This window comes from Dermacentor variabilis, chromosome 1, assembly GCF_050947875.1.
Source record: "Dermacentor variabilis isolate Ectoservices chromosome 1, ASM5094787v1, whole genome shotgun sequence".
Taxonomy (NCBI): domain Eukaryota; kingdom Metazoa; phylum Arthropoda; class Arachnida; order Ixodida; family Ixodidae; genus Dermacentor; species Dermacentor variabilis.
Genome location: NC_134568.1, coordinates 267,018,289 through 267,032,061, shown reverse-complemented (window position 1 = coordinate 267,032,061; position 13,773 = coordinate 267,018,289). Strand labels below are relative to the sequence as shown.

General features: G+C 43.2%; 1 protein-coding gene across 2 annotated transcripts in view; it reads left to right on the top strand.

Annotated features, from left to right (window-relative positions):
* The first annotated feature begins 8,143 nt into the window (after window positions 1-8,143).
* LOC142564181 (protein unc-93 homolog A-like) overlaps window positions 8,144-13,773 on the top strand; it is an 85,157-nt gene continuing 79,527 nt past the window's right edge. The window contains exon 1 of one of the 2 annotated variants that reach the window (XM_075675098.1): window positions 8,144-8,236. The gene's annotated coding sequence lies outside the window, so the exon portion shown is untranslated. Of the gene's footprint in view, window positions 8,304-13,773 lie in introns of both variants that reach the window. The other variant, XM_075675113.1, reaches the window with a different exon arrangement.

Genomic DNA, 13,773 nt, shown 5'->3' with positions numbered 1-13,773 from the left:
AAAAAAAAAAAAAAATTTCTAGTATAGTTTTTTTGAATTAGGTCTGGAAGAATTATAGAGAAATTTATATTTGCGTAACAATCACAGTTCTTTTAAATGCCCCGTTTACTGCTCTACCAAGTTCCAAAACCGACTCGTATTGTTAATTGGGAAGTTGCGTAACGATGCGAGGCCGCTGGCCCCGTACAACCGCGTAGAGCGCCGGACGCGGAAGGTTAGAAAAACACTCGCGTAAGCACAGCAGAGAAGTGGCTGCGTCAGGCGGCTCGACTGATAACTGTAGAAGCGTCATTCAAAACTCACGGAATCATTCTCCGCTTCCGGCGGCGTTTTTTCTACTTCCTTTTTAAATAAAAAGATGTTGATCCATACATATTTTCACAAACAAAGGTTACATTTGTTAATTTTCGCTTCTCCTTCCTGTTTGGCTGTTGCCTCGGCTCTCTCCCTTAGTAGAAATCGTAATTTACAAACTCCTTGCGACTGTTGTTTCCAGTTACCAATTTGCACGAAAAGTGCTGTACAATTAGGGAAAAACCAGACGAGGTAACGGGTGACATTCATACTGCTTATGGATGTAACGGTTATTGCAGGGTTCTATGACGCACGCTGTTTCGCATGATCTTATTTTCCACCTTTCTAACCCACATCATGGGTATATAGTTTCGAGGATCTGCCAGCGTCGCGGCGAGCCGTCACTCAAGGAAGTAATGAGGGAAAAGGAAAAGTTAAACACAGCTGGTGTTTTCTCCGGCCGCAACTCGTTCCAAGAGCATACAGACAAGCTTACTGCGAACTGAATCCCTTTCCTGGTCCCTGGATGAGTGTAAACAAAGAAGGTTGAACTAACGAAGGAACAGCGATGCGCGTGACCATTGCAATAGATGGTGACAACTGAACGCATCTCGAGTTAATCGCGCGGGCGCCGAATCGATGAGAAAACTGGCCTTCACACCCCAGGAGATGCCGGCCTACCGCCATCTAATAGGAATGTAAGAGGCAGCAAAATGTTGACCGCCGAATAGCTGTCAAGTCTCAAGCTGATTTGGCGGTGCTTTAGGAATGTATGTGAGGAGTGGTGGCGTGGGCGGGGGGGGGGGGGGTATGCCACTTATTTTTTTTGGGGGGGAAGGGGGCGCCCCCCCCCCCCCCTTGGGTACGTGCCTGCACTGAAATATTGCACAAAACCGGACGACATGTATGACAGTCATGACAACTAAAGAAAGGGAAAAATTCACTGGTAATGGCATAAACAGTAACACGCAAAATTCCTAAAAAATAGGACAAAATGCTAAGGTTGTTTGATTGACAGCCATACCAAAAACAAAAAGCAAGAGCTTACTTATAAACCTGCAGAAAAGAATATGAAATGCGTGACATGTTCATAACTACTGAACACAATGGAAAATACATAGCAGAACGAAAATAACATTGTACTAAAAACGGAAATACACTTTATTCTGTACTTGGCCACAACTTGAATAACGGCAGCAAGGGGGAACAGAAGGTAGTCACTTTTGAAGCAGCGCATAGAAAACATTCGCAGAAAGGCCTATTCCTCAATCGAAGACTAGGTAAAATAAGCCAACAACACGACTTTTCTTTCACCCCGAGTGTAATGCTTAGCAGTAGAATTACGTCACTTATAGGGCCCCTCACCAGGTATGGCCATTTTGAGCTGAGAAGCGCAGAGCATACATTGCGCGATAACAATAGTGTCTGCGAAGTATTACATAGCTACGCGCCGCGGAAAGATCTCAAATTTCAATTCGAACGCTGTTTCCCTCTTCACTCGCGGCCGCCGCGCTCCAAGCCGGACGGTGACGTAATCGTACCCTTGCGCCTACGTAATAGTGTCCGCAGTGTGACGTCGCTCGGGGTGACACGTGACTTCGAGAATTATTCAAGACAACTACTGTTATCTGTGCGATCTGTTGCTTGAATTGACGAATTGAAGTTTAAAGAAATAATAAAACAAACAAACCGAATGTCTGCCTGTTTTTTGTTTTACTTCACACAGAAGCAAGAGAGATGTACTTCCGCTTCGTCTGCTTGTTCCCACTGTCGTGTGGTCACGTGCGCAGGTACCGAAACTATGCCATTTTCTACCGTGTTCAAGCGCGTGATCATGCTCTGCGATCCGCTTGTTCTGCCTCAGTATTCGTGTAGCACTGAATTATACCGCTAGTCGTGTTTCCTTGTGCACAGCGCGCAAAATCGTGCGCTGCGCGAACGAGACAACAGCTCGCGCGCGGCGCGGTCAGCGGAAATGCGTAGCACAGGAAAAAACGACGAGAAAAAACAAATGAAGGCGGGGCCTGTGACGTATGCGTCACGCGAACCTCGAGGTCTGGTATGGGAGAACTCAGGGAAGGAATTTCGCTTGCGAAGGCTAGACGGGGCGAGTGGAGAGAGCGTCTTGCTTGGCAGTGGAGCCTGCCTGCTGAAGTCATGGGTTCGCGGCACTGAAATATTTCTATCTCGGCTATTAATGAGCCCATTTGAAAAAAAATTTGGGGCAATTTGCACCCGGTGGAGCATTCAGCGAAAAGTCTGGCAGCCTGAAAGGTGCCGGTAAGTTGAGAAAAATTGCATTAGGTGCTGCTATCTTGATTAAATCGTTTTTTTTTTGCGTTATGTATACAAAGTCCAGATATGAAATTTTGCCTTTCTATTCACCAGTGCGATATAAATTTAAGCTGTATTATTTTTCTTGCCCAAACAACTCTGGTACATTGCCAATTACCCTGTCCCGTGAACTCCCTCTTATTTTGTCTGCATGCGTCCATAACGTGATAGTTATTTACTTTATACACTCTTACCAGTCCGCCAACGGGCCGTTCTCGTAATTTGTTTGCAAAATTACGTCCGGCTTATTCACATGGCACGAGCCGCAATCTTTGTAAGAAATAGCGTGACTTGATTGCTTAGAATATAGCAAGGTAATCACCTCACGTTACACTGTAAAAGCTTTAAAGGAGTTCACCTCCGACTATAGGCGACAACCAAGCTACACGGAAAGCCCGTGAAGTGCAGCCGATAGTGCCCCATTGTGTTCGCTTCATTAGTGTGAGCATAACAGCCTCATTTACTCCGCTCGCTGGCGACAGGGTTCAATTATTTTGTGCGCTCGCCTTTAAGTTTTGTTATACAGGATTTTAACATTTGTGGTGCAGGTTCGACGAACCATACATGTGGAATATTCGTTCTGGTGGCCGCACATCTGTCCAGGTGTGGAGTGCCATCAGCTATGCAGGCCTTCGACCAATTCACCGTGTAACACGCCGAATGACGTCCGATGACTACGTGGAAATCTTACAACATGCCTTGAGGCCTCCAGTGCTGGAAGGACCACTTCCCGATGGCTTTCTTTGGCTTCAGCAAGATGGGGCGTCGGTGCACTCAGCCAGGCGCGTCAAAGAGTTGCTGGACAACTTGGGCATCTCAACATTTGAATGGCCGGCACGAAGCCCAGACCTGAACATAGCGAATGTTTGGGGCCTGATGAAGCAAAATTTGAGCAGCAGTGTGGGTTTAACGACAGCCACAGCTGACCATTTCTGGGCAGCTATTCAAGAGAAGCGCATTAGACTGCTGCCTGATGATGTCAATTCGCTCTACGAGTCCCTCCCTCCAAGGATCGCGTCTGTGATTCAACGGCGAGGTTGTTTATTGAGTTCGTGCATTTCAGGGGTGCACTTATATATTAATTCTTTAGTTTCGCTTCATCAGGTTGAGGGAATCTGTTACTTTATTTTTATTAATTTATTTTCATGAGAGACTTAATAAATCCTGTGTGTCATAGCCACTTGAAACACGGCCTCATATATGTCTGCCGGGCTATCCACTTTCATTTGTTGAAATAGCCGCCGATTAAATTTTTAAGTCAGCAAATTGATGCTCGTTTGGAGTAATGCCGCGCTAAAACAAATCTTAACCTAAGGGCAAACCTAGGCATCCACAATCAGTGGCTCTGAAACACCCCTATGCTTTCAAAAATGATGCAACTTACTCCAATAAGATCTTTGAAATCATTGAAATAATTTTCAATGTCTACAAGAATATAAAGAATATAAAAGAATATAAATAAGAATATAAAATTATGTGTAATGCTTAGCTTCTCACTGCCCCATAACTCATCTATTTGTTTTGCAAAATGCCGTATTTTAGAGCATCGGAAGAAGATAAATTTGATGTATACAATAAATAACCTATTTGAAATGGTTACAGAGCTTAGTATCCAAAAATTATGTTCCCCAAATTAGTGGTGTAATTGGGAGCTCCGTATGATGCACTATCATTCGCTTTATATGTGTGCACAGATGCTACAATTTCTAAAAAAAAAACGGCATTTTTTTATTGATGACCTCTCCTTCGTAGTTATGGATTTCCGCTTCATTTTAGTTCACTAAACCATGTCATATTCGGTAAGGTAAAAACCAGATAAACAATTTTAGCATTTCCATGTGCGTTCCCTAAGGTTAAGCTTCCTTTTACTGTTTCTGGAGTTTCATCGGCTATTCCATATGCGGCTTGAAGTGTCTCATCAAGTTACTATGCTCTTTTGGTATGGTATAAGCAAAAAATGTATAACTTAAAACGCTGCCAATCTTTCGGCTTCAATAAGATACGAATATATTAGAGAAACCGCGTTGCATTTTCGCTCTCTTATCAGCAGCGGCGGCCGCTGCGCGCGCCGAAGCAGTCAAAGAAAAAGTGCAGACTCCGTTCCACCATCCCTCGTGACAAAATCTACAGGCTGATAACGCAAATAGCCGCGAGCAGCCATACCGCACGCAGGTTTTTGGCGCTCGTATCCAACATATCTCTAATCCAGCAGCTACGGAGAGGCGGCGCTCGTGCAGCCGTCAGACGCCTGCTCGACTGCTCCAGACAAGTCTGATTCCGACTGTAGATACGCTGGTGCGGCACAGCGCATTACACATAGAGACACCTCTAATTGTTTTCGTCTTTAGTGATCCTTTAGTAGAGTACAAGGCTAGACATACAATAATAACACGTTACATGCATACGTTACGTATCGACCATGCTCAGACTTGACTCGCCTCCTACTTCGATCGTGGGCAGAGCTGAGGGAGCGCCTCTAGGCCCGTCGCCGTTCGATATTTCGGCTATATTGAAGCTAAAAGCTTAGTGACGAGACGTTAAGAAGTTTTCCAATCCAAACAGCTTGTTGAAACTTATCGAAAAAGCGCGAAAACTTGCAACTCGTCGTCAGCAGCACGTTCGCCGTGCACCCTCCAGCGCGATCCCACATACCAGCATGGCACCTGGCGATAGACGGCGCTGTCATCGCAAAATGGCGGCGCCCTCAATAGAACGGTCTATACGTGTAGTCATGGGTGCGTGTAGTGCACCGCGTATAGAGGTGTCACTGATGGCCACCTAGCGGACGCTTTCAAAAGTACGCCAGGGATGCAGTAGCAAACGACAACGCTTTGCAGCAACGATGGCTGGAGTGCACGGCTGCAGTTCCCCTTTGTTCGGTTACCAGACCGCTACTTCAGCGGGAACAGCTGCAGGAAATGCGGAGGCCTCTATGAGAGTGGACATGTACAGTCGGCGTCATTCTTGTGCAAAGCGCGGGAACAGTGGCCCGCGGCGGCCGCCGGGCCGCTCCGGACCAGCGACGCCTAACGGTAGCTACTGGGCCCGAGAGAAGAAGAGCGTGGGCACGCGCGGCCGACGCGTCCTATCTCACTCAGGCCGAGCTACTACCGTTAGATTTCGCTGGCTCGCTGCGGAGCCAGTGGATGGACAGTGGGGGCGGTTTCGGTATTGCCAATGAAGCGTCGCCACGACACTGGCAACCGAGGGAAAATTCAACAACTTTTGCATATGTGGCTCTATATTTTCAACCTACATAATACTAAAGAGACGTAATCCAATTATGCGTAGAAATAAAATGTACTTTGGCTATCTTCTTTTTCGGCGTCTTATATCTTTATTTGGTCTTCATTTGTTGCGTCAACGGGCGGCGCTATCGCTCTTATCGCTTCGGCTGCCGTTCTCTTGGTCTGCTCCTGCCGCTTTCATTGCACGTGCACGTTGCACGTATTTTTGTAATGCTCTGAAGTTAAAAACTTCCTTTCTGCGCCCGCGAACGTTCCGGCAATGTCGGAAAAACCAAGGAAAGGGCACATGACAAGCTGCGCGGCTGTGGGGTGTGGCGACTCGGGGAGGAACAGCAGGCCGAAAATTTTCCGTTTCCTAGCGGACGAGAGGTAAGCAGACTTTTTCTGCAGTCGTTATAAAAAAAAAATACAAGCCCTACGCTTATCAAAGCAGCTATAGGACGAAACGGAAGATCTTCCGCAGTTGTTTTCAAGTGAATATCTCTTTTGGTTTGGCGTGGCGCATTTTTCTGCGGTGTTGTAGAAACTGAAGCTACTTGTTGACAGTTGCACATGGGCCGATTGATGCTAGCTGACGCGCAGACGGAATTTCACTTCGGTATACGTTAGCGATTGCTCTTCATTTTTCCACGAGTAGAAAACTTGCAATTTACATCTGCCGAAGGTATTTGAATGCTTGCTACACAAACTGATTATGCTGGAGAGCATTCCGGTGACCAGTTTTTGTTGTAGCATTATGCCACCTTTGAATCTTCATAAACACGGCAGAAGCAAAAAAAAAAAAAAAGACTGTGCATAGCAGTAACCGTTTGCGCCTGTAATTACAAGAAGTTCGAGTTACCTATGTGACGACATAGGTTCTCCAATTTTCAACCTGTGCCTAGGACAAAATTTTTTCGTCGCTTCTTCGCACTCTCAACTTTGGTTTCACTTTTAGGTGTTCTTTAATCATGGACACGCGGTATTTCGCCCATTTTTCAAACGGGATATATGGCGAAATTAAGCTAAATTGCGAGTACTGGCGGAGCTGACATGGGAGCAGATGTATACCACAGCTACCGCCTCTACTCGGACCACTTCACAGAAAGGGTCCTCACCGACCCGACCAAAAACCTAGACTGTCACGGTCGACTGTGCCGACTGTTGGAGTGGAAAAGCGGTCCCTGGGGGGGGGGGGGGGATCTATGAAGGTTAGGAAAACAAGTTATTAGTGGTTGCGAATCTGTCATCCTGTAGTTCATTATTTGCGTACAGAAACCTCTCGACAGAGCACGGCGCAAGTGCCATGACCACGGCGAGCGCCGTCCTTGCCACGTCGTCTGATATAGGGTGATATAGTCTGATAGGCGCCGGTTGCCCTCTGGCGTTACTCAGCGAAATTTGCTCTGCGTGCGCTAAAAACTGCGCCCTTGCCAATTTCGTTTTATGGCTTGCGCGTCTGAGGTGCGCGATGTTACCCATTACAGGCTAAACTAAAAAGCCGAACATTTTTCGCTGACAATTAGCGAATTCACGCTTGTAAAAAGTCGCGCCGCGCTTGGGAATACAGCATACGATACGGCGAAGACAGTTCTTGCCGGGCGCTGCCGTGTTATCTCTAAGCTTGGTTTGCCGCTTTATAGCAGAAATTCTTTCGGAGCAAATATTCCAGTGCTCGGTTGCCCAGCAGCTATTACGAGCATTTTACCGAAAATGAAGCCAAAGTAAATAAAACGCTCAATTACCTAATTCTCAACAAAGTGAATAAAAAACTTGATTGATCAAGAAAACTAGCTCTAAAAAACTGATGCCTTGTATTCTCAGCCAGCTATTGAGAAACCAGCAATGCTTAACATGTTAAATGAATATATAGCAGCGGCACTAAAACTTGGAACTGATTAAATTTTGGAGGCATATATATACTTGAAATCCTGCAATCAAATATATTCAGAACTAACCTGCATGGATTAAAAGTACTATTTTACGAAAACTCTGCATACGTGGGCCGATCCCGGAGATCCCGGTTTCTTTTTTTTTGTCACGAGCACTAAAAATTTGATTATGAACGGGCTTTTCATATCGTGTTTCCATAAACTGAAGCGATGTCATATGGCACGCATTTGTTGCCAATGGAATTCAATTTACAGTAGAACATGACACTCAAGCATAGACAGGATGCTGCGCTTGTCCTATGTGCCTGTGTGTAGTGTTCCTTTACACAGTGTGCAACTTGGTGAAAATTTGACAACTAGCCCAACGAGATGTTCTGATGATGTATCTGTACTTACAGGTTAAACACCACCGCAACGAGGCTAGAAGCAGAAAATATACTCACCAGAGACCGTAGGCGGCATCAACCGACTGAGGAATGATACACAAAGGTATCGCAAGTCAGCGAAGTCAGAGTTGCATGTGAGCCCAGAGTTCAGCCAAGTCTTGCAACGCCAGGTGGCGCTCCGTTATTTCAGTAGGAATGGAAGTACACGGGCAAATGTTTTCTGGAGTCCGTCGTCGCGCAGTTGTGCGGTGGTTCCACTCTACTGAAAGATACGCTAAAGAGCAGTCAACTATAAGAAATATTTTGCTCTATTAAGTATCGCATAGACTTGCTGCAGTAGTTCTGCTATGCGTGGCTTATGCTGCACATAAAGGACATCAGTGTGGATATCAAAAAAACAGCGTGAGAGAAAGTCCGCCGCAAAACAAAGCTCCAGTAGCTTGAAAATGAGGAAACGTTTGCTTACTCATACTTTATTAATTTTGTAATTCCGATAGTTCTTAGGGCTTGCTGCTGATTAGCCTATCTTCACAAAATATTTCAGCATACTTCAATACTTGCGTAAACATTGTGCAGCGTATTCTTTCTGCAGACAATCATTGCATCCTCCTCTTTAAAGGTTATTACGTAGCTACCATACATGTATTTTGCGATGCCGGAATCTTCTTGAGCTTACTTCAGTAAAATTGTGCAAGTACTAATGTTGCTCGACACTCTTGACTTCAGTGCTTTCATTAATATGGCAATAGTGGAGGGGGGCTCCTTTCGGAAAAGTCACGAATAATCTCAATAAGCAAAGAAAGAATGCTGTGCCAGAAACGAGTTTTCTAATAAAGTTGAAATGGTTTCGCCTCCTTGTCGTGTCGACACCAAAATTCTGATCACGGATGACCTCCAGCCAGTGATGAAACTCGTAACATAGCTCTAACACCTGTCCTACACTTCAAACAAGTCGCACGAAACTGAGTATATAGGCTCTGTTAAAAAAAGTGCATAATGTACATTCAGCCTATACGAGGAAGGTCTTGAAAACCATTCAAAAGTTTTGAGCAGGTCTTCCTGATGCATTGAATGCAGCCGGCTTTCGTTGCTTTAAAGATATATACATACAGGGTGTCCCACGAAACTTTAACCACACTTTAAAAATATGCGAATGCCACTTCGCTGGATAGAACCAAGGTAATGTTGTTTGCCGTTGCTTGGAGATACTCAGATTATTTTTTTCATTACGCCTAATTAGATAGTCTTAATTAATCAACTTCTCAAATATTACAGTACATGAGAAGTATCAATGAGAAAATTGTAGCGCAACCTGAAAACCCCCCGATACAGCTTTCTGTTGCTCAATACGTGGTACATAAGTGTTTTTCCGAGCGTGAAATAAACTCACAAATACACGCAAAGTGCCTCGAGCGGACAGTCGCGCGGCCATTTTGCGTGCGACTGGCACGTAAAATCCCATAACCACATCGTGATTTTGAATTGAATTGAATTGAATTGAATTTCTCGTTCATTCAAACGAGGGTAGACTGAGACTAAAGGCATAAATCCTGACAAAGTTCTGAGCCCCCACGAACGACAGGTTTGACAGCAGGTCACACATATATGCACAATTTTGCGCGTTACAACAGCGTTGGTTACTGTGAAAGTCCATGGTCATTCGATTCTTCAAATGTATAGTACAATGTACAGCAACGGCTAAGTGCAAGTAAGCATTTGAGATGCTAATGGTATGCTAAAATTGTACAAATATACACGAAATAAACGTCAGCTAATTTATGGAGCAATATAGAGCAACAACATGCGCATAATAAAAACATCATAATTGTGTGCCAGAAGTAATAAAACACTGGGAACAGTACGTGGATGCAAACATTTGTGTTAATACAAAACCCAACAATAGATATTAAATGAAATCATGTGAATCCTGAAAAGAGAAAATATGTAATTCATGGCAGAAACATTTTTTCATTTTATTACACGCATTTATTCAATTTTAAAGTATATGTCTTCCCTATCTATCCAATCTCTTATTCTTTCTTGAAATGTCTGTAAAGAAGTGTTTAAGGATACAGATGCACTGTAACTGTTCATTATTTTTGTGGACTGATAGAGAAATCTTTGTTTCCCGTAATTGGTCCTTGCTTTTGGTGTGTGTCGTGAGCTGTGTCGCAAGGAGTACCCCGAGAGGTTATATTGACTACTTTGAGCGCTTGTATTTCTCTTTTGGATTTCTAGAAGAATTTTCATATAATATATCCTGTCCGCACGGAGCATACCATATTTTTGGAATAGTGAACCGGTTCTTAGATCTGAAAAACGGCCATAGTAATTTGCATATAAACGGATAACTCTTTTTTGTAAGGTAATCAATTTCGTGTAATTTGTTCTGGTGGTTGTACCCCAAACAAATATCCCGTAGCAAAGCTTTGAATAAATAAGTGCAATATACAGTTGTTTTTTAGCAATAGAGGTATCAGGTGTGCAATTTTATAGATTACACCGATGTTTTTTGACAATTCACCGCAAAGGGAATTTACGTGTGTATTCCATGACAATTCTTCACTGAAATGTATTCCCAGAAACTTTTGTTGTTTGACCTGTTTAATGAGGTAGTTGTTAAATTTTACTTGTATTCTACCATCAATTCTTTTATTAGGCGCCCTAAATATAATGTAGGTTGTTTTAGTTGCGTTCAACTGGAGTTTGTTGGTCGCCAACCAGTCAGATAACAAAATTGTATATTTATTTACACACTGCTGTAATTCTGTTGTGTTATCAGCTGTAAAGAACACATTTGTATCATCTGCATACATTGCCAATGTTTGTGAACCTAATAAATCTGTAATATTATTAACATAAGTTAGAAATAGTAACGGTCCTAACTTTGGACCTTGTGGGACACCTTGATGTAGGGTAAGCTTGTCAGATGCAGTAGTTCCCAGCTGCATGAACTGTTTTCTATTACATATATAACTTTTTATCAAATCATTTGCAACGCCTCGTACTCCGTATCTTTCCAATTTTTCAGTTAGGATATAGTGGTCAATTGAATCAAACGCCTTTCTCAGATCCAAAAACAGGCCAAGCGTTAACTTCTTCTGTTCGATGTTAGCAATTATTCGATCTTTAATATCCAGTAAAGCTTGCTCAGTTGACTTATTTTTTTGAAAACCGTATTGGCATTGCGCAATAACATTGTGTTTCGTAAAAAAATTTGATAATCTTGCATAGATAACACCTTCAAAAAGTTTTGAAAATACCGTGAGAACTGAAATTGGCCTGTAGTTCGATAATTGGTCTGCACTTCCCTCTTTATAAATTGGTGTGACACGTGCTATCTTAAGCTCGTCTAGAAAAATGCCCGTGCTAAGAGACAAGTTTATAACATGCACAAGCGCTGGTCCAATTTCGTGTGACACATATTTAACCGGAATAGGACTGACACCGTCTACGCCAGCTGAAACATCATGCTTTAATGTCTTGATAAGATCACGTACTTCACCCACACATGTCGGTTTGAAAAAAAGTGAGTTTGATACACGTGGTGTGGAAAATCTGTGATCGTTTCCGATTGCAACGTGTGCAGGGTTCATACTAGCGTTAATAAAATGCGTATTCATTCAGCTAACTATTTCCGCACGTTCTATATCCCGCCCGTTGAAGCGTGTCATTTGCGGATGCGTGTTTGGATTTTTTCCTGTTGTATCATTAACGGCATCCCATATTTTTCTCGGATTGCTTCGTATATTCGAGAAAAGGCGCTCATAGTAATCACACTTTGCTTTCTTTAAATCACCTTGTACTTCATTCCTAAATTTCTTGTACGTCGCGAATAGGTCAGGCTGCCGCGTGCGGGTGAAGGTGCGATACATAGCGTCTTTCTTTTTGATGCGTTCGTACAAGTCTTTGTCGACCCAAGGTTTGCGCGCCTTTTTATGTTTCTTTCCAGAAGCCGCTGGCTGAAAGCCAAACCATAGCACGCAAGCACATTTTGTTGAAATAGAGCAAACGCTCTGTTTACATCTGTTTCATTATAGATTTCTTGCCAGTCTACGCACTGGAGGAGACATCGGAATTGCTCTAGAGTATTTGATCTGATTATTCTGCGGGATCGCTGTTTGCAGTCATTGTTTTGTTTGTCAGGGTCTTTAGGTATAAGACAAAACACAGGTAAATGGTCACTTACATCTGCGATTAGTACTTCCGACTTGACATCACATTCATTGAAGTTCGAAACGCATATGTCTAACAATGTAGCACTATTGACTGTTGCCCTTGTTGGTGCAGTAATGTAATTACTGCAGCCATAACAAGAAAACAATGTTTTGAGTTATATCAACCATGCGTTATCAGTGACCATGTTGACGTTCACATCCCCCATAATTACACAAGTCTCACTAGTTGATCGGATCAAAAGCAGCAGCCTTTCCAAAAAACTACAAAATGTGGCCTTGTCTCCAGTTGGGGGCCTATGTACGACACTTACAATAGTTTTATTTAGGTGCACGGTCAAGCATTCCACATCATTAGAAATAACAGAAAATTCATCAATGACAACTGACTTCAACGGCTCTTTAACATAAACTGCTACCCCTCCACCGGCTTTATTTTCTCTTCTTAATTGATGCGAGCTATACCCTGAAAACTGTGGAACAGGATCATTTGCAGTTAACCATGTTTCCGTGAAAAGCACAACATCAAACTTTTCGGTTTTTGATTGTATTAATTCATTAATTTCATCCCACTTATTTCTAATGCTTCTTGTATTAATATGTATACAGGATAACGTCTTGCATCCAGAATATTCTTTGTTCAGCTTTTGCATGTTATAATAAGCGTCTGTCACTTGTTGATCGGATGAATGAGTAGACGGCCATATTAGTGTCATAGTTTATCATTAGGTCATTTTAGATAAGTCCTCAATAGTGGTGATGCGCAGAATGGGCGAGCCATCATCTCTCCGAGCCAGCACCACGCCATTGGCAGTCCATACATATTTCCCCTTTGTTTCCTTCCTTTTCTGTCGCGCAGACGTGAGAAGCTTTTTGTTTTGTTGTGTCAAATGCTTGTTGACGTACACCGAGTTGTCTGAGGTGAAACCAAGATCTTTACAAGTTAGCTGCTTTTTTCTTGCCTTCATGTGCACACGGTTTCTATTCATTCTTTGCACGAAGCGCACAACAATGTTTTTGACGCCAGTCTTTGCAGTTGACACCCAGTGACACGTGTCAATATCACTTTCTGAAATGCTCTCGCCAACCGCTACTCCAATTCTTTCTATCACTGTCATGACGTCATTTCCACCGGGCACGCCTTTAATTTCTAAATTATTGGCTCTTTGATACTGTTCTAGTTCGTTTACTCTTTGTGACCATCTTTCGTTCTCTGCCTTGTTATGAACATTAAGTTTCACTAGCTCCTTGGTCTCAGCCCTCAAATCAGCTATATCTTTCGTGAGGCCGTGCATTCCATCGCATGCAGTGGAACAAAAATTTACGCTGTCTTTCAACACTCTGAGTTCCGTTCGCATGTCCCTCTTGAAATTCTCTTGTTGTCGGCACAACTCTTTCACATCCATTTTGCCTGAGTAGCTCAGACAACAAAGCAAGTATACATCAATATCAACACACCTTTCGT